Below are 26,605 nucleotides of genomic sequence, written 5' to 3'. Positions count from 1 at the left end.
ACATAATACTTTGACATGCAAGACAGGAGATAAAAAACAAGTGTCTCCTGTTTACATGTTGACCCCAAAAATAGAGATTTAAAAAATATTCACATTGGAAAGATTTTTTTCCCCAAAACAGTCAATATTCAGAGACCTACTGTACAATGAAACAACCCCTCCTCATCTTTTTAAATATACTAAATATACAGTAGGTGTGGCCTCAGGGGTAATATTTTATTGTGTGCAGAAGAGTTGACTTAAAGTAAACCAAAACCTACAGTAAAAGTGTCAAAGTTCCTTATAATTCATTAAAACTACATCGAATTTGTTATTTGGGGAGTCTGTGATAAGAAAATAACATGAATGAATTATACAGTGCTTAAACATTAATGAACAGTTAAGGGCTATAAATAAAACAAAGTGGTTGTGCGTCAAATATTTACACTGACGTCATGTCACAAATCCCCCCTTCACATTGCAGTTCCTTATAACCTGTTGACAAGACATTTACTGTAAAAGCGCCCATTAGGTAGTAAACCTTGGTATGGAAATGATTGGGTAGAACAATAAGGAGATGAACGGTAAAGTGTAAAAGTATCGTGAAGTGTAAAGTGTAATTTGCATCATGCATGGGGGTTAAAAAAAAAATCTCAGTAAAGGTGAATTGCGGCCTTGAATATTTTCAGCTTGTCTTCAAAGTTTTTAAGAACACAGTGTTACCTGCTTTTTCAACAAAACCACTGTAAGTTAATACAATATTAATTCATTTAATATTTATCTAGTTGGAGGTTTTAGAGTGTGGAAGAAATACCAGGTAAATGCTTAAAAAAATGTTAGGGGGCTTTCACATTATGGAGCTGGGCAAGGATTTAAATACGCTTGACCCAAAAGGCCGTTATGTTTGCTGAATGTGAACACTCTGTACCGTGCGTGGGCATGGATCAACAAACTGTGCTTGACTTCACTTGAAAAGGTGTTCATGGGCATGAAACAGTTTACTCAGGCATGGTTCAGATCAAATTAGAAAGCCGACCATCTCTAAAAGCAGTATTGCAGATGTACACAGTAATCACCAGTCTCATCCTCTGAACCGGACTGCCACGGCTACTAAAGTAAGAAGTCTGGTGAGTGTTGCTCTTTCAAAATATTAACAATATTAAGCATAGCACAAATGTCGACTTTCATTAATCAACATTAATATATATATGTGTGTATATATATATATATATATATATATATATATAGTACATAATGCTCTGTGCATACTTTCCGGATGCACTGTATATATATAGCTAAATGATGAATGCCTCTTGTTGTTTCTTTTAATGGACATAGGATTGTTTTAGGATTAGCATGTCATTAGGTGATGACCCTAAACATCATATAAGGGAAGTCCATGTTGTGCAGTGTGTAAATCAGGAGAGAATTGGAGAGATGCCACAGAAGAAAGGCAGTAATAGAAAAAGCAGCAGTAATGAAATTGAAGTATGTTGATGTCTACTTTAACAAATTAAACGTGTCATCTTCCAGAGTGTGAGTGCTGGCGTTAAAGGTAAATCAAAAACATAACAAAAGTGTAAAATCTGTAATACTGTGAATGCTGAGACTGGACAGCCAGTTGAAAAAAAAAAACTGGTTTGATGGCAGATGGAGTGATGGCATAACCTCCATCATCTATATTAGAGTTTTATAAAGATGAGTGAGAGTTTTTTTTTTTTTTTTTTTTTTTAACAGTTGAACTTGATAGTGGTTTTCATAGTGATATGTTTCAGAGTGCTTGTGGTAATCCAGAAAGGCTTAGCATCCATTCATCTTTCTTATCAAATCTGTGTGACCTCCAAAACTGCACTCTCTGTGTGTAAGCCCTGAATGACCAGAGCATCTAACAACAAGCTGTACGCCATGCAGAAGCAGAACATGTGAAACATCCAAGGGTTTTTATAGTCTTAATTAGGATCAATTGACCAATTGTATCTTTTTGATACATAAATTGAATAATCCTTTGATTTTATTTTCTTAAAAAACATAGAATAATTAAAGTTTTATTATATTTTATTATAACACATTTATTATGTTATATTCGACATCTGACAAACAATTTGTTTGTTAAGAGTGCTTCTTGACCACTTTAAAAATTTTCTCTTACCTAAGAGAAGAGCAAAAATAAGTTATTAATAGGTATGAAGAAAATAAGAAAAAATATTTTGGATTCGATCCAAAATAATAAAAAATCTTGCATATTACGAGTGTGAAAGCTGGCCAGCGGGGGAGATGGGACGGGGGAGCAATCATACACAGGCACACACAGTTTGAAGCAATCATGCTTAGTGTGAAAGCAGCCTTAACTGTAATGACATGAAAATGATCTGTTATGCATAAATGCACCCAACTCATCTTGTAGCAAGATGGCCTAAATAGTCATAATCTATGTATTCTGAGATATATCAATGTTGCGAATGTACTGTAGTTTAGAATGTAGTGTTTACTTCAATTTACTTCAGTTTTATTTGTATAGAACTTTTAACATTGATCAATGTTGAAAATATGCTTTAGAGAATTAAAATAACACATACTGTATGGAAGGATCAATTTGTGGTCATACTGTCTACTAAGAACCTGAAAGTTTATAAGTCATGGCTGGCTAAAGTAAGATAACACCATACAATATATCAAGTATGTATGAAGGATGGGTATTTGTCTGAAGTTAAACCTGCAAATATATAGTAGCACTGTTTATCTCGAGGTGGATGTGGCTATAGACGTTACTCACAGAGCCAATCAATGCAATAATTTGTTGTGTATAGACACAATTTACTGTGTATAGAGTATGTGGTGGACACAGAAACGACGGTAGTGCACCTACAAGCCGTCACAATCCTCAAAAAACACAAACAAAAGAGCGACACAGAATGGCCTACTGCAAAAAAAGGCAAGTAGACTATGAAAACTGAAACTTCAAAGATAAATCGACAGTTCGATGTATGTTTTTTTCATTCTGCGGGAAGAATATAACTTTGTCTCATGATCTATAACCGTGTCGCTACAGACAGACATGTACTTGGGCTTCAACCTAAAATATTATCACTAAAGCTGATGAGTTTTTTTTTTTTAGCTTTAACATTTTACCTATCTCTACAAACTCTTTTTCCGTCAACAACAGTTATTTCCGTTAGTAAATAAATCAATAAATAGGTGCCTGCTTTTTATCTTACATTTTATGTTCATATTACAGACCAAAGCCTCACCATCAGCCAGAGTCCAACTGGAGCTTGTACATGCTGAGAAAATGCTTTTCTTTTCTCTTCTTTTCTTTTCTTTTCTTTTCTTTTTAATGTTTTTTTTTTTGTTAATGATCTCAACAAAAATGAAGACATTTCAATTAGGTTTTAATAATTTACCCTCTTTCCTATACCATGGTTTTCTCATATTAAATAAAGGTTTAAAAAGTTTGTAATAACCCTTCTTTAGCAGAAGGACTTGTGTGGTTCAGTAATCTCCAAGGCAATGTTGCTCCTGGTAGGATCTCTGGTAGAAACCCTCAGTGAACAAGAGGAATACAATATCTGCCAGAACATGGAAACTGGTACCCAAAGCCAGGCTGAGGGCAGAGTTTACCAGCAAGTACCTGGTGGCCAGGTTGCCCAGAGAAGTTGGTTGGGCTTAGCCCTAAATGGCAATTTGGAGGTCCATAATAGGTTTTTGGTGGTGGCAATGGCGAAAAGGGATCATGAGACTGCCCATGGGATGGGTGCAGCTTCTGCAATGATGTAGTCACTGTACTGAACCTTATAGTCGTAAACAGTGAGTTAAATGTCTCAATTTACCAGTCAGTCCACTTTCTTCCCTCACCTATAGTCTTGAACTTTAGGTAATGAACAAACAATATCAGAAACACAAGCAGCAGAGTGGTTTCTTCCAAAGAGTAAGTTGGGCTTACTCTCCAGGATTTGGTGAGAATTTAAAAAAATCAGAAAGAGCTCAAAGTAGACCTGCTTATCCACTTTGAGAGGAGTTTGTTGAGGGGGGTTAGACACCTGATGAGGATGGGTGACTTCTGTTGGAGGTGTACTAGGCATGACCAGTTAGGTGGATGCCCCAGGGCTGGCCCAGGACATGCTAGAGGGGTTACGTCTTATCAAGAGGACCTGGAGGAAGTTGCTGGAGACAGGGCTGTCTGGACATATCTGCTTCTCCTGCTACCACTGTGGCCCTGAATTGGATTAAATGGCATAGAGAATGGATGAAGTTTGTGTTAAAAATAATGGACCCGCTAATTTCCTTAAATAATAAAAGACATGGAGTTCAGAGTGCACTCTAGAACTTTATATCAATATTTAATGATGTTTAACTTGGGCTGTTTACGTGGTCTTCTGCTGTTGTTCCCTGGCTAAAGGTTAGACATGCTGTGAATTTTGAAATGCTTTTTTTGCTCACGGTGTCTAATGGATTTAATAGTCTCATAAATTTGCTCATATCATATATAGGAGTCTCTTCCATCATTTTAGTTCTGGTGTAAGTTCTGCAATTGCAATTATTATAATTTTTTTTTTGCACTTACAGGACATTAGTGCCAGTCAACCATTGTATTATTTTGTTTGTAATGTGTTATACAGTACATGCATAGTGTAGCACTCCTGCTAAGATAATGTCTCTGTATATCATGAAGAACCCAAACACTAAATTGATTTAACCAGCTGTCAGTTTTTATGTGTCAGCCTAAAATGAAATGAAATGAATTTCCTTTATTTAATTGGCCCGTCATGCCTGGAATGTGCACAATTAAAATATCACATTAATGAGTGCCAGCAGTCCAAACTAATGACACGCACTGTGTAAAATTCACAGCCAATTTAACAGCAAATGAGATTAATTCATTTATCTGGTTTGGGGTTGGCCAGCTAGCTAAAAAAAAAAAGCTAACCTGTCCCAATGTCTGAGGGAAACTTTATTTTTATGTATGCAGAACAGTCTATATTATTTAATTATAATTATAATCTGGATAGTTTATATGAGCTAGCATAAATAGATTTCTAAGTGAAATTTACTTTAAGTGAAAGGTGTCATAATCATTACTGTGAACACCCTTAGCATGACTTCATATCTTCACCACTGGCAAAAATAATGGGACGTCATGTTTATAAATGCTCATGATCTTGATTGCTAACGCTAGCCCAAAAGCTAAGAAATATTAGCAGATATGCATAGTCTTTACCACCACTAATGCTAGCTTGATGTCTAAGTTAAACTCATTCAACATGATTTTAAACAGAATGTTAAAAATTCTTTGTAATTACCAAATCTTTGTAATTCAGCTAACACATGCTAACACAAGCTAACCTGAAACAGTTTCTCAGAGCCTACTGTACCTAACATTGAAGCTAGCCAACTAACTTTAAGAGTCTTTATTCTAAGAATTATTATAATTTATATAATAATTAATATAAATATTCAGAATGAATAATATGTTTATTATGAATAATAATATTTACTGCTAATATCACATATAAGCTAACATTAGAATTTGAATAAACTTCACAACTGGAACTAGCTAACTTTTATAGGGTTTTACTAATTGTATTACTTAGTAAGGAATAACACACACACACACACACACACACACACACACACACACACAATCACAATAATGCATTATTTCTGTTACCAATCCATGATTGATTATTTTCCCCATAACAGCATGTTCTTGTGTAAATTGTTTTATTTCATTTATACCACACAACTGTTATGCTATACAAATGTTTTTATATTAATTAACAAAAGTGACATACATTCCCACGGGTTATAGTCACAGTTAATGTTCTGGAATATCCAAGAAACAGATTAGTTACAGTTATAATGAGTACTTATTTATTTATCTATCTATCTATTTATGTTAATTTTATGAAGGAACAGCACATCCTACAGGATGGTGGAACAGATTGTGTGTGTGTGTGTGTGTGTGTGTGTGTAAGCCACTGCCATTAGAAAGCCTAATGAGCTGTTACTGGCCTTTGAATTTAATCATCTGGAATGAAGAAAAAAGCACAGTATCTGTCTCTCTCTCTCTCTCTCTCTCTCTCACACACACACACACACACACACACACACACACACACACAAACTTTTATAACTACATTATCTAATTCTAAGGCATAAACTTATTACACATCCACCAATAGGAAGATACAAATAGTGTTAAACATTAAAAGTGAAAATGAAACACAAAGCTAGAATGACATTTTGTCACCCAGCCTGTAAAAAAATATAATATTTATTACATTACTTAATAGAAAATAAATAAATTAATGTATTTTACAGACTACAATAACAATAATAGTAGTGATAATAATAATAATAATAATAATAATAATAAAAGCATTAGCCACGGGTTTTCAGTTTAAAAATATATATTTGTCTTAAAACAGTTTGTCTTTTTTACTTTAGTCAGTGATAAGGCAAGTGCATATTGTTCTTATATCGCTCTCATAAGAAAGTAAGAAATAGGCCTATATCAAGTTACTCATAATTTATGTGGTATTATATAGCCTACAGTATTTTACCATAAAGAAGAAGTTAACATTTTAAAAGGCTAAAATTATTGTCCTGCATTAAGAAAGGAAACAACTAGGGAGATAATAATTTGAAATAACTGGAACTGAGTTAAGAACTGTAAGAACAGGTAATTATCATGGAAGGATAGTGCTGAGGTCATTTACAGGCTTTGTGAAGTTCATGGTCATACAAACTTAAGAAACCAGAGCTACTGTATGTAAATAGTGACCAGTAGACGTTACTTTTTAAAGTAACTCATTACATTACAAAATTAGTCTTCAAAAAGTAATCAGTTACATTACAGCGTTACTTGCTGATAAAAGTAACTAGTTACAGTATTTTTCCATTGCAGAATAATTACTGTTACCTACTAATACCCCTGTCTCACCTACTAATACCCCTGTCTCACCTACTAATACCCCTGTCTCACCTACTAATACCCATATCTCACCTACTAATACCCCTGTCTCACCTACTAATACCCCTGTCTTACCTACTAATACCCATATCTCACCTACTAATACCCCTGTCTCACCTACTAATACCTCTATCTCACCTACTAATACCCCTGTCTCACCTACTAATACCCATATCTCACCTACTAATACCCATATCTCACCTACTAATACCCATATCTCACCTACTAATACCCCTGTCTCACCTACTAATACCTCTATCTCACCTACTAATACCCATATCTCACCTACTAATACCCCTGTCTCACCTACTAATACCCATATCTCACCTACTAATACCCCTGTCTCACCTACTAATACCCATATCTCACCTACTAATACCCCTATCTTACCTACTAATACCCCTATCTCACCTACTAATACCCCCGTCTCACCTACTAATACCCCCATCTCACCTACTAATACCCCTATCTCACCTACTATCTCACCTACTAATACCCCCATCTCACCTACTAATACCCCTATCTCACCTACGCGGTTTCACGCGGTGGCCTTAAATACAGTTTCTTTTCCACGACTTCTATTTTGTGATCTTTGACCAAATTTGTTTTGCAGATGTTCTACATCATTACATCACTGTATAAAATGTGTATCATTCTGTACTAAATAAAAGTCCAATAAATAGCAAATTAGTGCGGGGTTAGATTAACAAAACTCTTCAGGATGTGCTGTTTTAGAAAAAATAACATACCATAAAGTAACAGCAGTAATACAGCAGTAGTAACACCACCTCGTCACTGATTAATTCCCTTATAATACCAGCGCATCATGCAGAATTGTATGCATTACATAACTGATATAAAATGTTTTATTGTTTTTTTAATTTCGTTACTTTAATGGCAGATTTTTTCAGAGCACTAAACATTAAAGCAATTAATTAATTTCATTATACACTTCATTTTTAAATCTACAGTTCCTTGCTGCTTAAATGGGAATAATCAAACATCAATATGATTAATGCAGATCACAGGTTTTTTAGAAGTGTTCATGTTCAGCGTATCTGACAGACAATATTTCAAGGATTAAAGATTTCATAGAGAATTTAATTTAATTGAACAGATTTGAATGTGTTTGAGAAAACTTTGATCAGATGTATGGTTTTGTATTTTGAATAGTTCGTTCCTTGTCTTAACCTCTAAAATGTATCTATATAAAATAAATTATTTCCTATTATGTATACTCTAGTTGCTGTAGATTTTATAGTGTGATTTAAGAAGTCATAAAATGCAGTTTAAAGCAATTACCACGCGTTAGAGGCGGCTGAATTTTTGGCAATTCTTCTTCCTACTGTACAGTATGTCTTCCTTCAACACCAAGCATCAAATTTAAAAAGCTTGAAGCAGTGTTTATTTCATTAAAGCAGTGTAGAAACAGTTTGTTTTATTTAGATGATTTCTAATCATGTCTTGGCATCTGTCCCCATAGATCAGATCTGGTGGCAGTTTAACAAAGAAACAGAAACGGTAGGTCATTCGCTCTGCATCAAGTTTAATTAAGATTAAATCATCCCTTCTGTGTTTTCTCACAGTATGATAAAGTTATTAATTAGGTGTGTGTTGTGGCCAAACGGACATCATTGGCTCAGCAACAGAAACTGGCTAAATAAATACATAAATAAATAATCATAATCTAACAACGCTTACACGCTCTTACAGACTTACTGTAAGTTGTTTAAAAGGCCTGCTCTTGCGTGCCATCTGTGGATCAGAAGTTTGAGCCCCAGGTGATTCTACAGCCATCTGTAACTGGGAGCCCAGAGAAAGCAGATTGGGAGAGGTGGCATATTTGTAATCCCATTATTGACCAATATGACTTGTGATTTGAACGAAACCTAATGGTGAGAATTGAAGAAAATCCAACTGGGGAAAAACTTTAAAAAAGAAAAAAGAAAAAAGTGGCCTAATAAATAAATAAATAAATAAATAATTCATAACAAAAAAATGTAATTAATACTAATAGGATCTACCCTAAGGTGTTTAAATACTTTTTTTTTTTTTTTTACGTCAGAAACAGCATTTAACTAAAGGTTTATTTTAAAGTTTCCAAACTCCGACCAAGAAATAGATAAATAAATTCTCACTGTTCTTTTTGAGAGATTGTCATGTAACAAAAGAGCATTTAGAAATACAGTGCCTCACGTAAGTATTCATACCCCTTGAACTTCTCCACATTTTGTCATTATACAACCATGAACGTAAATAGATTTCATTAGACCAACACAAAGTGGCGCAAAACTGTAAAGTGGAAAGAAAAGGCCAAATGGTTTAAAAAAAAAAATTTTTACAAAAATGAATTTAAAAAGTGCCCCTTTGTCACAGTTATGTGCCACTTTGTGTTTGTGCATCAGATAAAATCCTAAAAAAAATGTATTTTACGTTTGTGGATGTAACGTGACAAAATGTGGAAAAGTTAAGGGGTATGAATACAGTACCTGTGCAAGGTGCTGTATGGTGGCCTCCATAATCTACCATAGAAGTTCACTTCGCTTACTGTTAAATTTATAACAGTTAGATTTTTTTTGGGTTGTTTTAGGGAGAAAAAAATAGTATTACATGTTTGGTAACAAATAATGAAGATGGAGGAATTTTATGTTTTTTATGTAAAAAAAAAGTTTAAATGCAAGGAGGCTAAAATTACACAATAGTCTAATAAAGCTAAAACGTGTGGAATTCACTTTGTATTTTTTCACCTTTACATTAAATTTGATTAAAATGTTAGAAATAATTGAACACATTTTAGCTCTAGAAAAGTAAAATTTTATGTATAGTGGAAAATTTTAACTATACAATATGTTTTTTAGCAGGCTTGTCACACATTTTATCGCAAAAAAAAAAACAAAACACCAAAAGTACTGTATTTACATTGTTATAGATTTTTACTGCCAGTAAACCAACGTTGTTGTTTTTTTGAACACTTGATGTGGCATTGGCATTTATGATTCAGGAAAGTTTGTGCATTCCCCTAGTGAGCTGACATTTAGAACAACTTTATAAAAGAATAATGTCTCTGAAAGGAAAGCTGTACATCTGTTCTTACAGACTGAAATTCACCACAAACTACTGTAAAAAAATATTGTTTGTTTGTTTATTTATTTATTATTATTTTAACATTTTCTATAATCCTGATGCAGCTTTATCAAGAAGTGAAACCTTTCAGTCACCCAAAAACTACAGAAATAAATTGGTTAAAACCAATGAGCTACTCTAAAGCTTCATGTGTCTTAAGAAGCACTTAATAGTTATTAATGAAATCATTATTTTAGTCATCAAATCATCCAGAGTGCATTCCTGTCAGAGTTATTCAGAGCACCCAGTCCATCCTGCCTTGCTCAGGATCTCTCCTCTCCAGGATCAGACTGCTGATTGAGGTTTTCAGGTCGTTGGGGTGCACAGAGACGGAGCGCCGATCCCAGCAATACATCTCCTGGAGCTCAAGCCCTGCGTGCAAAAGAGAATAAACTCCAGAGTCAGGCTTGTTGTTTAATTAAAGACGAGGACCAAACGCTGAAACCTGGTCTATAGTAGTGAGCGGCACATTTCAGAGTTTAAGTTCAAGAGACGAAAACGTTGCACCATTTAAGTTTAACCAGCTGAATATTATAATTTCCTTTGGATTTGTAGTGTGAAATCTTAGTCATGAATAATTGAGGCACTGCTCGGAAAAATATTCTTTTAATGTTGTCAGGTCTGTTTATTATTAGAGGATGGCGTGGTTATAAACAATGGACATTTTAAGCATTTGAAACATTTAAAGTCGATTTAATTTTTACATTTAAAGTCGATTTTCTGAATGTGGCATCCAGACTAGGCAAATCACATGTACAGTACACATTTTATAACATTTTCAGATTTTTCTTACAGATAAATATATGATCAGGAGTTTTTTCAATATTATCTACACCAGTGGTTCCCAACCTACTTCATGGAGAACCCCTTGACCTGTAGATTTTAGTGTTCTTCCTGCTCTACCATGCCCACTTCTAAGCAGAGAAGGCTGGTTAATTACAGTAGCTGATTAGTTAAATAATTAGTGCGGATCTCATGGGACATTAAAATGTACAGGGCAGATGGTCCTCCAGAACCTGGATTGGGATCCATCGCTCTAGATCACCTTCTGTAAACAAAAGCACTTACTCTCAAAACTAAAAAATATTATTAATTTCTTTAAAATCAGGGATAGCAAAACAATAAAATGCAGACTGATAAAGGAAGTAATGTTATACTGTATAGGGAATCTTTAAAAAAAAGCAATAGATGATGATGTGCAGTACTGTGAATAAGTCCTGACCTCCTCATTTATTCATATTGTGCTTTCAGAAAGTCAGACTTTCTTTTATTTTTTTATGTAGTCATGAGGAATATTTCTTCAGGCTTCCTGAAGGACTGTTTTTGTTTGTTTGTTTGTTTGTTTGTTTGTTAAGCCACACAGTGATCTATGAATCATTCAAGCATAAAAACACATCTAGTTTAAGACTTGAACCAGTGAGAGACAAATGATCAGGCCAATGATTAATATACTGCTTATTTATATGTTTATATTTACAGTATATATATATATATATATATATATATATATATATATATATATATATATATATTTATATTTAATTATATTTATATGTTAAGTTGTTAGAACAGACGAGAGGGGAAATAAGGTTGTGGTGTGATGTTTTTAAATTGTATCTTTAGGCATTTTGCAGAATGTTGCAATAAACATTTGTTCTCATTCCTTTAATGTAATCTACATTTTTTAATTAAATTTAAAATGAACAAATGATCTAAAATATATAAATTATAAAAATAAAAAAAAATTGCTCACATTGAAGTCTTAGCCAATAACTGTTGAAATGAGGTCAGTGTAACCTCGGATTGCGAGTAACCCGGTTTGCAATTGTTCCACAGGACGAGCGAAAAAATTGTTATAAATTTTGACTTGAAAAACAAACTCTGTGACCACGTGTGTGTGCGTAAAACGTCTTTTATTTTGTCTTTTCATGTGCGTGTGTGCATGAAAGTCGTTCTTTTAAGCATGTGTACTAATTATTATAACGCACGTTTGTGCGTGTGTGTAAAGCAAAAGGAAGTTTCATTAGAGAGGTTAAAGATCTATTTTCTCACTCTGTGTATCAGCGGGCACCGATTCTGTTGTGTGTGCGCGCGCGTCATTGGACAGCGTGCTCCCTTTTTTCCCGTGCACCTTTACAAACACACATGCACGCACGCACACACACATGCACGCACACATACACACACTAATGGAAACACTGCTTTGTCGCAATTCTTTTCAAAGGTAAAGTGCAGGTTAATTTGTTTTATTTTTACTTTACAGCAACGATTCAGTTAGTGTGTTGTTCACTCGAATGTCATTAGAGAGGTTTCTTGTTTATTTTCCTAACAAAACACTCTTTACATTTGTGTGTGTGTGTGTGTGTGTGTGTGTTTGTGTGTGTATATGAAAGTCATCCCACACAGTAGTCCTCCCATCTCTTAAATAAGAGAGGAGAAAGGGTTAGTGTGTAAGACGAAAGGAGGGAGAGGGGAGGGGTTTGTTCCTCCTCTCCTCTTACTTTAGCTTCATACACACATACATAGCGCTTGTGCACACAAACATTCCTGCATACGCAATACGTGCGCGCAAAAACACCAACCCAAACACTTATCTGTTGTGATTTATTTGTACTTTTTTTTAAAGGTAAAGGCAATAGAAATAATTTGTTTTATTTTTACTTTATATTTAGTATTAATTTCCTTTTTTGTATATTTTTTTGGGCTGTGCAGTGAATATATTTTTATTTCTTATGGGGGAATTTGCTTTGATTTACATTTTGATATACGAACACGCTTCTGTATTGATTTATGCTCGTAATCCAAGGTTCCACTGTAATACCATCACTGCAAATTTTACTCAGGAAATAAAATGTTTTGTTTAGTTATTTATCATGTTTCAATTATGAGTGTAAATTATGAGTAGAATTTCATGAAGCTGTAAACTGAGGTTATGAAATTGCAATGTGTGTGATGTAGTTGTTTTTTGTTTTATAACAGTTTAAAATTCATTAATTCATTTATAAAAATGAGAGCAATATTGGAAAACTGGAAAAACTGCAGAACAGAAGAAAAATATTAATTAATTAATAAACATTTATTATGTTTAAGATTTTTTGATCCACAAAATAAAAAGATTAAGCATTATTTATCCACACAAAAAAAATCACTCCTTCCGATGAGCAGTGATTTAATGAAAATACATAGGGCTTTTTTGCACATAAAATAGATGAGATGGTTTTATGAAACACAATATAATTCCCTATTCTATTTTTCAAAAATGTAATTTATAAAAAACACATGCAGTAAATTTTTAGTAAATTCCGTCACCTTAAATGTGAAAAGTTCTCACCGGTCACTGAACAGGGACTTTATTTTATAAGAAAATCACACCTCTGTAAAGTGCACTTTAGATAGAATTTAATTGAATATAAAGAAGTGGCCTGAGTGGCATTTATGGAGCCGAGAGAAAGACCAGAGCCGTGACACGGATCACTCGGACTTTTACATTTATTAACCCCTGATCGGCCATTTCACACTCGGTCGCTCTGACGTCCCTGTCCGAGTTCAACCATGCCTTTTATTTTAGTTTTTAGTTTTTTTCCTTTCCGCTCGGTTTAATTGATTTGATCCTGTTTCACTTCCACCTCCTGCGTGTTCATTATTGTTGATTCAATATGATCATCATTCTGTTCTATATTTTTAATGCATTCTTCAACCTAGATGTTTTTTAGACAAACACACACACACACACATTGTATTGACATCATGTTCCACTTCCTGTCATGTTTGTGCTTTTAACTAGAGTACCTGGTGTACCGTTCCGGCTACATTACCATCATTGTAACTCCACTTAGAGGCAGGAGCATCAACCTCCCCAACACACACACACACACACACACACACACACACACACAGATACACAGGCTGAATAATCCACAAACACACACACACACAGTGCAGTAATAATAATTCTCTAGCCGTGTGCAGACGCTAAAGCTTCCTGTGACAACTGTTTCGAACCCTGTTTTTTATTTATTTTTCATTTCTTTTATTTCCTCTTTCAGTGTCGGCTTGATTCAGATCACACACTTAGTTCAGGACTGTGTGAAATAACTGTATGTGAGAATGTTTTATAGTTTTGTGTGTGTGTGCGTGTGTGTGTGAGTGAGTAAGTGCTGATGTTGTGGTATTGATCCACCCTGAGCACAGAGACGGAGGTCGTGATGGTGGAGTCTCGGTTCAACGCACCGCACTCCCACTCAGTGCATCACACACTTTATTCACTCACACAGCAGACAGAATAAAGCCGTGATAAAACACTTTCCCGTCCGTCTTTAAACTCTCTGCAGCTCCGCTCCTGTCAGTCAATTTCAGCTTCACCTGCTCTCATCTGATGTGCGCTAACGAGACATCTGATTAACAGATCTCAGATCTAAGTGCTAGATAATAGATGACTGATGTGCAAAACACTTTCATCTCATGATCATCAAACTCATCTCAGTTGGCAGATTTACACTCCTCGTCTGTGGAGCTGTGAGGAGCTACTAGGACTTTCGAAACAAACTCCATAAAAAAAAAGAGTTTATTGGTTACTGAGAATGAATAAGTATGTTTATTATTCTAAATGTCTAATTAATGTAAAAAAGTTAAAAGAAAGACGGAAAGAAAAAAGAAAATGAAAAAGAAAAAATATAAAAGGAAAGAGGGAAAATAAAGACAAGGGGATTATAAAAAAAGAAAGAAGAAAAGAAAGAAAGAAAAAGAATAAGAGATAAAAAAATAATAAGTAGATTAGAAAGAAAGAGAAAAAGAAAATTAAACAATGAAAATGAAAAAGCACAAAGGAATGAAAGGGAAAAAAAATAAGACAATGAGATTAGAAAGAGACAAAAAGAAAGAAAGAAAAAAAGAAAGAAAGAAAAAAGAAAAGAAAAAAGAAAAAATATAAAAGGAAAGAGGAAAAATAAAGACAAGGGGATTATAAAGAAAGAAAGAAGAAAAAAAAAAGAATAAGAGAAAAAATAAAGATAAGTGGATTAGACAGAAAGAAAAAAGAAAATGAAAAGGAACAAATATAAAAGGAAAGAGGAAAAATAAAGACAAGAGGAGTAGAAAGAAAGAAAGAAAGAAAGAAAGAAAGAAACAGAATAAGAGAAAAAAATAATAAGTAGATTAGAAAGAAAGAGAAAAAGAAAATTAAACAATGAAAATGAAAAAGCACAAAGGAATGAAAGGGAAAAAAAATAAGACAATGAGATTAGAAAGAGACAAAAAGAAAGAAAGAAAAAAAGAAAGAAAAAAAGAAAGAAAGAAAAACAGAAAGAAAAAAGAAAAGAAAAAAGAAAAAATATAAAAGGAAAGAGGAAAAATAAAGACAAGGGGATTATAAAGAAAGAAAGAAGAAAAGAAAGAAAGAAAAAAAGAATAAGAGAAAAAATAAAGATAAGTGGATTAGACAGAAAGAAAAAAGAAAATGAAAAGGAACAAATATAAAAGGAAAGAGGAAAAATAAAGACAAGAGGAGTAGAAAGAAAGAAAGAAAGAAAGAAAGAAAGAAAGAAAGAAACAGAATAAGAGAAAAAAATAATAAGTAGATTAGAAAGAAAGAGAAAAAGAAAATTAAACAATGAAAATGAAAAAGCACAAAGGAATGAAAGGGAAAAAAAATAAGACAATGAGATTAGAAAGAGACAAAAAGAAAGAAAGAAAAAAAGAAAGAAAAAAAGAAAGAAAGAAAGAAAGAAAGACGGAAAGAAAAAAGAAAATGAAAAAGAAAAAATATAAAAGGAAAGAGGGAAAATAAAGACAAGGGGATTATAAAAAAAGAAAGAAGAAAAGAAAGAAAGAAAGAAAGGAAAAAAAGAATAAGAGATAAAAAAATAATAAGTAGATTAGAAAGAAAGAGAAAAAGAAAATTAAACAATGAAAATGAAAAAGCACAAAGGAATGAAAGGGAAAAAAAATAAGACAATGAGATTAGAAAGAGACAAAAAGAAAGAAAGAAAAAAAGAAAGAAAAAAAGAAAGAAAGAGAAATTTTATGTTATTTAAATTAGTTAAACTTTTATATTGATATACTATTATTTAAATATTTAAAATATATTTTAGTACTGTAACATTATGTGTAAAGTGTTCAGTTCTTTTTCCTTTACACGAAGCCTCTTCGGCTGCTTGGAAGTCTCTCAGTTTCCCGTCTGTTTGCAAAAGCTGAACTCCAGCCACAGTCTGGACGTGACGTTACGGCGACACACTGCACTGACCTTCTGACCCGCTCTGCTCTCCATTTTGTTGTCCTGCATACACAGATGGCTATTTTAGCTTCTCTGAGGAGGAAATTCAGCAGCTGCCATTTAACATATTTTATTTTATTTATTCTGTGCCCAGGATGAAGCTGGTTCCTGAATTTAATTTAATTTTTTTTATTAAACCGATAAAAAAAAATATTTTAAAGATACTTTAAAAACTAGTGAGTCTGCTTCATTTTAAAAACTGTAAAAATAACAGAAGCATTAACTGAAGTGCCCCGTGTAAAAGCCTCCACTGGAGATAGCCTTTTAGTGGAGCTCTCCAGGATCTTTTGGATCATGGTGACCCGGCCCTTGGTAAAAAGAATGTAAAAAAGTGAGAGAAAGAAAGAAAAGAACAAAAGAAAAGGAAAGAAAGAAAGTTAATTACTAAGTGAGTAATTAAGGGTAATTAGAACATTATCAATAATCATATATTATATTTTATTATTTAAAACATTAAATTTAATGTAGAAATACTGGATTTACTTTTTTTTTTTTTTTTACAAAAAAAACTCTCTAAAATAAAAGTGTTTACTGAAATTTCTGTGAGTCAATTGAATTGGAAGAATATTTATAAACAATGAATAAATAAACACATACAGTAGGATTAACAATGCTTAATTAGATGCGAAACACTTCAGGGCATGCTGTAACTGTAATGCTGCTTCATCACACTAACCCACAGTTGATAATTTTATGATATATCGATGGAACACCGTGTTTTAGTCCTTAAATAACTTTAGTTCTGAATGTAAGAGGATACACAAATCAGAAGAACTAAAATCACCATGGCAACCAAGGAATTACAACTGTGATGTTGAAAAACTTTCTGTTCATCGTGTTCCGCACTCGGCTGGCCTTCCCAGCAAATGTGTGTGTATAAACATGCACAGACGTAAAAACACTCGGGTCCAATTTCTCGACCTTACAGCAGCCTTCAATTACGACATAAATGGGTCATGAGGCGAGCTGAACGATGGTGACGCAGAGCATCGTTCATCAGCACGGCTCGGTGTTTATCCTCACAAGGTCTGCTTTTCCTTTAAACACAATACGAGCACTGAAGCTTTATGAGGAAGTGAGGGACAGCCAGTAATTAGATCATAATGACGAGGTCTAATTACCTGGAGAAAAACACTAAGCAATTAGAGAGCGAGGAAGCAATATCAAGAGATGAGGTGTGTGTGTGTGTGTGTGTGTGTGTGTGTGCATGAGAGAGCGAGAGAGAGAGAGAGCACAGTGTGTTAGCACTCTGTCTATATGATGTGTGGGGCTGAGGTTTTGTTTGTCTCGGCTTTATTGAGGTCAACGCTGCCCGGGGAATCTCTGTGTGTCTAGACGTATTATTTATCAAGTTTGATTAAAAAAATAGGTTTTGATTTCATATGAAATGTGACGGGATCTCGTCGCCTGGAGGAATATATTACTACCTGTATTTCTGCCTTTGCTGCACTGAGCATGTTGATGCAATTGTAATAAAAGTATTTCCCTAGTGATCAATAAAGTCCTATCTTGTCTTATCTTGTCTTTTTTATCTTATTCTGTCTTATTGTTTGATTCCTTCTCTCTTGTCTTCTCTTATTGTACCTGATCTTGCCTTGTCTCATCTTGTATTATTGTATTGTATCTTAATCTGTCCTATTCTTGTGTCTTTTCCTGCCACTTTTCTTATCATACCCTGTCTCGTCTTTTCTTATTGTTTTGTATATTGTCCTGTCTTACTTTTTACTGTCTTATCCTTTATTGGTCTCTTCTTGTTTTTTTTATCTAATCTTATATTTTCCTCTCTTATCTTAATCTGTCTTATTCTGTCTGATTATATTCTCTTATCATCTTATCATAGTCGTACTGTATCTTATTCTTACCAATTCTGTCCTTATCTTGTCTTGCAATTTTTTGTCTAGTCTTACCTTTCTTATCTTATCGCATTCTGTTTTGCTTATTGTATCTTATCCTTTCTTACTGTATCTTATCCTGATCTTTTAGTGTTATATGATGTCTTATCGTATCTTCTCATTCTGTTTTGCTTTATCTCATCCTATCTTATTGTATCTTATCCTTTGTAATCTATTCTTATCTTATCTTGTTTTATCTTATCTACTGTATGTATTGCAATAACCAATCACATCCAGAACTATTACAATCTTTGGTAAAGATCGATTACTTATATATTCATTTTCAACGAGTGCAGTGAGAGCCCAACAAGTCTGTGAAAAATCCTGGGGAAAAACGAGTGCAGTGCAGGCCCTGGATATGACACCTGTCCATCACGGTGCACCACATACCCATTAAGCCCTAAGGGCAAGATATCAGTCGCAGTCCACATACTTGCACGATTCAGCATGAAACCCAGAATCACTGCTTTCAACAGCCTTAACGGACTGTCTACTTCAAAAAGGAAAAGTATGTTCCTACTTATTGAAAAAAAGCTAATTTTGAAATAACACCTTGCAGTGACCTTGGCCAAAAATCAGTCCGTCTCCTGATTACGAGGCTAGCTCTATAATAAACACTGGTAACATTTAAACACTTAGGGTAGTTAAGTTGACACTCAGTCAGATGGAAGCATAAAAAACTCAACGTTTCAGATTTTACACTTGCCCACTTAATTACAGTTATTATGTTACCTCTCTGAAACACACACACTTGGGGACTCTTTTGGTTATTGAACTTGGCCTCTGTAGTTTCACGAATTTCCAGGTGAACTTTTTTCTTTCCTTTTTAACTAGACTGATTTGCCGGAGAAATTCCTCATTTCTGTCCTTTCCTCAGGTTTAATCATATAAACATTTGCCGAGTGAGAGCGGAGGTAAGGATTTGGTATTCCTGAGAGTTTTGATGAGCACAGCAGAACATCTCTTAAAAACCGTCACTGAATTTAGCTTAGCATTTGGAGATGTTGCTGCTAAATGCATGCTGCTGAGTCATCTTTTTTTTAAGCAGCACTGTTCATTTTCCTCCTCATCATACTGTGACAGTTAAAGAAACGAGCTTCAGTTTTACACCTTTTAAGAAGTAAAGATTTTAGAGGAGGAGGATGATGAGGAAGATGATGCTAAGGATGAAACCCATGAATGGTGGCAGGATGTCTCATTTAAAAAATCTTTTACAAAATAGAGACAATAACCCCACAGCATGACGCCAGTCTCTCTCTCTGTTGTGTGTTTTAATGTCAAGTTGGTTTGGTGATCTCTCTGTCTCTGTTGGACTTTTCCACACTGAGCACCCTGAGAAATAATTATTTCGAGACCTGAGTGGAGCATGAAGGAAACGATTTGACATATATCAGAGGTCTTTTAAAAAGTAAAGTTCATCTTTATCTCGCTGCTTGCTGAGTAAACCTGATGCATGCACACTGCAGTTTTTTTGCTGTTTTACACCCATATTTACTAAAACCACAATGTAAAGAGCGCTTACTCATTTTTGCAGTCAAATTTTGCACTATTTTAGTCACTATTTTGCAATAGACTGCAGCAATCAGCAGCATGCAATTGGTTTGTGAAGAATAATTGAATAATTAATTGGACATGTAAAGAAAGTGCACGGTTTAGTGTCTGCTTACTGCTCACGAGAAGGCTTGGTGTGTTTAAATCATTGTAAGGCCTCCAAAACAAACCATGTAATAACGAGCGATTTAGTTAAAATAACGAGATGACAAATAAAAACAATCAATGAAGCGATCTCTTGCAATAAAGAGTTAAACAATCAGATTATAATCAAACTCAATTTCTTAAAATAATAAAATACTAGGGTCCGGGTTTGATTCCCACCTCAGGTCCGTGTGTGTGGACTTTGCATCTTCTCCCCATGCTTGGTGGGTTTCCTCCGGGTACTCTGGTTTCTTCTCGCAGTCCAAAGATATGCAAATAGGGTTAATTGGTGTTCCCAAATTGCCAGTAGTGTGTGGATAAGCATGTGTGTATGTACAGTATGTGTACCTTGGGATTGATTGGGTGAATCCTGCTTCATGCCTAAAGTCTCCTGGGATAGGCTCTAGGCCCCCTGCGGTTAAAGTGCAGGATAAAGTGTTATAGACGATATGATGGAGTAATCAAAATATCTTAGAAACAGATTGGTCTTTAGTCATCGTTTAAAGATTTCCAGAGACTCAGCTGTGCAGACAACTATAGGAAGTTCATCTTAGATGCCAGAGCAAAAAACAGTCTAGATGAATGTCTTCCCTAATCCTTGAGAGATTGTGGGACCAGTTAAACAGTACTGGAGGATTGGAGGAAACATGGTAAGGTGCGGGGTGTGATTAGAGCTGAGTGGTAATTGAGTGCTGGGCCATTTCAAATTCAAAATTCAAATTTTATTTGTCACATTCACAGTCATCCACAGTACGATATGCAGTAAAATGCTTAGACAACTGCCTGTGACGATAAAAAAAAGACTATAAATAGAAAATAAACATGAAAAAGAAAACTAAAAAAGAATAAAATTAAAATAAAATACCATCACTTTACAGTACATAATATACAATATAAGACAAGTATATGAAAAATATAGAAAAATAAGAGACAGCTGTACTGTACAGGACAAAATATACAATATAAGAAACATATATAAAAAATATAGAAAATAAGAAACAGCTGTACAATACAGAGATATAGAATTTATGGACTTTTTGTGTGGGAATGAAGTTGAATATAAATTGAGTATAAATGGAAATGTTACATATTTAAAGTGTTTAAAGTGACTTGTGCATCCGGGTAACAGAACATCCAGGAGGTGTGCAAATATGCTTGAAAGTGCCATGACTTGTAATAGGGGTAATTGTGTAATTTACGTAATGTCCACGAATGTGTAGTTGTGCAGTGGCCACTAGTGTAAGTCAATGTCAGTTTTTAGTTTTGCAGGCAAGCGTCATTGTTTTGAATTTGATGTGAGCAGCTGCAGGAAGCCAGTGCAGGGAGGAGAGAAGTGGGGTGGTATGGAAGAATTTACTGTAGGATTTCTGGATTAGCTGCAGATGGCACACAGAGGGAGACCTGCCAGAAATGAGTGGCAGTAGTCCAGTCTTACAAAAACAAGGGCTTGAACAATCACCTGAGTGGCCTGTGTGGAGAGAAATTAACAAATTATTCTTGCGTTATAAAGAATAAATTGACAAGAGTTACCCCAATATTTTTGCCAATGATAGAAGGAGTGATTCGATTTTTGTCCAGAGATATCATAAGATCCTGACAGGGGGATAAATCACCTGGGATGAAGTGGCTGGGTATAGAGGGAGAACAGAAGAGGACCAATTACTGGACCTTGTGGGATGCCAATGGAGAGTCTGCATGGAGTAGATGGGTCCCCTTCATGTCACCTCATACGATCTATCTTCTAGGTAGAAAGCAAACTATATGCCACAGTGTCCAAGGCTTGAAAAGATAGACGAGAGAATCTTGTGATTTGCTTTGTCAAATGCTGCTGAGAGGTCTAAGAGGATAAGTAAGGATACCAATTTAATTAATCTAATATTTTGTAGTGATTAGTTATTATAGAAAAACAAAATAAAACAATGACAATATTTTAAAACTAAAAATAATGACAATGTTATTTCTACATTTGTAAGGTGATGTCATTAATTAAAAACACATCACATACTATACTGTACCTTTTCAAGTAAAACATTAAATTATACTATTGTGTTTTTTCGAGCTGTTAAATCAAGTGAATTGCTGCTTCAGTTTGTGTCATATTTTTCTGGCAGAAAGAGATTGTGGTAAAATGGGCAGTTTCCTTTTCAGTTTAGGATCATGCCCAAAAAAAAAAAAAAAAATATATATATATATATATATATATATATATATATATATATATATATATATATCTTTTAACATGATGAGTTAAGTCAAAATAACAAAATAACGCAAAATAATAAATAAACCTAAAATGAGAAGATAACTTCAAACATTGCCACAGATCCAGGCTGGCATTGGCCGGTAATACTGTATCATCAGTGCAACTTAACATTTAGACATAGCAGCCAACAGTTACAACTACCAACACAGCCTGTCAAAGTCACTGGGATTACACCATGGAATAAATGGAACCCCAGCACAATCAATCCTAATGAAGAATACACTTCTGTGAGTAGCATATTAAGCCTTTATAAGGGTTAATGCCATTTGGTGCATGACCCGGTTAGCTCCTGGTTTCTGAGTTCAATTTACTCCAGATCAGTCCATTGTTAATCATTGGTAACCCTTGCCTGTTTTTGATTTTAATACCTGTGTTTAATTTGTTTGGCAGCATTAGTGTTTTTAATTAATATATTTGGACCTGCACCTGTGTCAAATATCAATAGACTGTGCTATCTTTAATATCACAGCCACGTCATAGCCCTGCTGATATCCAGCACAACAGCTCAACCTGGTTTTTGGTTGGTTTTTAGGAGTTGAGCTTGGCGCCTTACCTCCAGTTAAAAAGGAACTCTTAATACTTCAGCATACCAAGACATTTTGGACAATTACATTTTGGGGATGGCCCCTTCCTGTTCCAAGATGACTGCTGTTATAGCGCCACAAAGTGGGCCAGCATGCGGGAAATCGCATTTCTACATTCGTAGAATGTCAGTGATGTCATTAATGAAAAAAATTTAATGCTATTCAATAAAATATGTAATGTGGATTTTAGTAACTTCATTATGAATACCTTGACATCACATACTATACCTTTTTAAGTAAAACATTAAATTATAGTATTGTGTTTTTGAGCCATTAAATCAAGCTAATTGCTGCTCCGGTTTTTATCATACTTTACAATATTCGCCAGATTGGGGTAAAGTGTGGGGTAAAGTTATATATATATATATATATATATATATATATATTACTCTAAATTTTCATAAAATTCATGTTTCTTAATGCACGTTTCTTGTACATAAACATGTCTGTAAGCCTCAATGTAAGTCAGCCAAGAATAATGTATAAGATGATAAAGTGGTGAGTTTTTGGCTTAAACATTTTTACAATGGTGCTGCTGAATAATGTCTGAGGGAATGCTGCTCTTTATGATCTCATAATATCTAGCTAATCATTTAATCCATCATGATTAGCATCTTCATCTACTAAATAAATGCTTCTGTTTAAACTTTATATTTAAGACTGATTAACATTTAAAAATTGGCCTAAAAGCATGGTTTAAACTTAATTCATGTCATTGATATATATTATCAGTTAAATACCGAACATCAGGCCTCTCAGTTGAGTAATGTTACTGAAAGAAAAATGGCTTTATTTATAAAAATGTATAAAGTCTTTTTATTTCAGAAGATTTCTGGTTGATAAAATGTGTGTGCTGACATTTAGCCGAAGAATTTAAAAAGTTACAAGACAACCTTAATCAAAATAGTGAACAAATTAAACATGTTCCAGAGTAGAAATTTTTTTTTCATGTGCTTACCTTAAATAATTGAACTACAATAACATTGCTTTCTTAAATTTTTCATATGGAATTAATCATTTCGGGTGAACACCACAAGTATTATAGTTGTTATAGCTGAGTTTTGAAAATGAGAAGATAATTGACAAGAAAACGCAAAACAAATTGTTAAAGAACAAATCAAACACTGCAAACACTGCATTTTTTCCAATGCTCTGGAAAAAAAATCTAAATAAAAGTAAATACTTGCTTTCAATTATGGGCAGCACTGTATGTTTTTATTTTCTCTAAATTTTCTTGTAATCGCAGGAAAATGACAAGCATAGTAATTACAGTCCGTCAGGTACATATCTGTTATTTTATTCTGACTAGGTTTAAATGGCATTTTATTTAAATAGATGTAAAATAATAAAAAATGAATAGATTAATTGGCTAATCCATTTTGTTATGAACAAATCCAAGTGTAAAATATATTATTTTCAAGTTCTGTCTAAAACTGAGTATACTGTATCGTGAAAATAAAAACTTATGACCCCAAAAATAATTTGTATTTCATCTAAGAAAATATACATTTAATCAATCAAGAAACCAAAAATATTTTTACAAAGTGAGTTTCTTTTAGCCCGTAAAAGTTTTAACTTTAAAAATGTTTTCTTGGTTTTACCACCATATGATCGAGCTACCATTGAAGACATTATATTAATTTACTTTATGAAGAATACATATTAGGTAAAATAGGTATAATGTACTTAGATTTTAAGATTTTATTGATTTCAAGTTTTTTTGTTTTTTTATATTTTATCTCTTTTTAAAATGTCTTTTATCTGTATTTGATATACATAATTGTAAAAGTAACATCAGGGCATTTCAGTCAGCTAGCAACCCAAACATGAGTCCGATGATCAACATATCATAATATACATCAAAAATATAAACATCCAACAGTTTAAATCAAACATATTTACATTTTAAATACCTTATCAGAGCAAAACCCCTCTATAATGTGAGTAAATATCAGCTTTCATTAAGCGTGACAGTTCATTATCAGGTTCGGGATCAATATCGGAGATACATTATTCATGCACGATTACCATCATGCCCTAAATAACACCCAGTTTGAAATTGCAGCATTGAAATGAAGAACCTTCTTCACAACTCAAAGCCATTTTCCATATTTATCTTGCACCTGAGAGCTGTAATTCCGTCGAGAGGCAGAGAGGGAAATGGTGAGCGAGGCAAAATGACAAATTGATGTGATGGTAAAAGTAGCAGACTGGTAGTAGGGAAAATCAATGTGTGTGCATAAATATGGGTATTTACATCAATTTATTTGGGTGGCGAGGCAGAAATCAATCAAAGACACACAACTCTGCATCTTTGGCAGTGCATGGATTTAAAATTGGAATATTTCGGTTTCCAGTGGAGACGATTAAGTAAGTGATTGAAAGGCTAAAGCAAAAACTGTTTCATTTATATACATAAAGCTTTCTGGAATCGGATTAAGGGTTAATTTCAAGCATTTACACTCTTCACATTTGTTACACGTTCTAACATCAAGCTAGAGAGTGTTCAGATCGTGCACTCGATCGCCTTCTCTCTTTTATAATTTTATCAAAGTCTACCAGGCCATATTTTCCTAACCAGCCTCCAGAGCTGTGCATTAATGGCTACAAAAATGTTGGACTTTTCAGGATACTGCCCGGGATTTACCTGTCAGTTATTAGGACAGCTAACCTGTACACCCCGCCTCACCTGCCATTAGAGATCAACATGATGGACAAACCTCATGCGCAGTTCCATTTAATATCAACACCAGGCCAGAGGAAACGGATCAGCGCCGCTTTTCTGCTGCCAGTCAAATAGACGAGAGGATTAGAGGCTGAAACCTGAGGTTCCTGAAGGTTCACTCTATGGCAGGAAACCGAGCTGAAATTAGATCTTAAGCACCAAGGAGCTTAAAGCTACCACAGTGGTCGGGAAAATTATTTCAGGATCACGCGTGATTATGTGATATGAGGTCGAAATGTGTTTAGCTTGGGTGGAGTTTAAGACAGGCTGCACTGTGACTTATTGGTTAGCACTTTGCACCTCCAGGGTCCGGGTTCGATTCTCGGCCAGGTTTGATTCCCGTCTCTGTGTGCATGGAGTTTGCATGTTCTGTTCAGTGCTTGTTGGGTTTCCTCCTCACACAGTCCAATGATGTGCAGATTAGTATAATTGGCATTTCCAAATTGTTCGTAGTGTGTGTGTGTGTGTGCCCTGTGATGGATTGGCACCTGTCCAGGATGTACCCCGATTCGTGCCCTAAGTCTCCAAGTCCCCCTGTGACCCTGTATACAGGATAAAGTGGTATAGATTATAAGTAAGTGAATGAGTGAGTTTAAGATGGCAGGGTCAGATGATTCGGTCAGAAGAATGCTTTAAAAACATTTGTATCTTTTTTCAATTTTATGTTGACGATCTAAAACAAAGGATCTTTTTGTGTTTCTGTAATTAACCCAGAATTGGGTGTACCGATAATGTTAAAGTAAAAATGTCAAATGTCAAAATAATTTTAGAATCAACAAGTTATTATTAGGTTTACGCATGGCTGAGGTCTTCAGTAAATTACGTACTTTACAATATTAAAACGTAATAAAGCTTTAGTCATCTAGAGACGTGCTTATACAAACTAGATTTTTAATTATACAGAATTAGAAAGACGGCTGTAATGATTTATAGAAGACACCGTCACAGAATCTGCAGAGGATCTTTACATGACCCCCGTGTGACGTCGACCCTAAGGTTAAACCAGAGCTAAACAAACTAAATTGTGCAAGTCACATGCACATGTAGTCAATAGCAGGGTTGTTGTAAAAAAAAATTCTACTGATACTATTGATGCAATTTTT

The sequence above is a fragment of the Clarias gariepinus genome, chromosome 17 (genome assembly GCF_024256425.1).
Source record: "Clarias gariepinus isolate MV-2021 ecotype Netherlands chromosome 17, CGAR_prim_01v2, whole genome shotgun sequence".
NCBI classification, from domain to species: Eukaryota; Metazoa; Chordata; class Actinopteri; order Siluriformes; family Clariidae; genus Clarias; species Clarias gariepinus.
The sequence above is the reverse complement of the archived record's forward strand: the minus strand, read 5'-3'. Positions refer to the sequence as shown.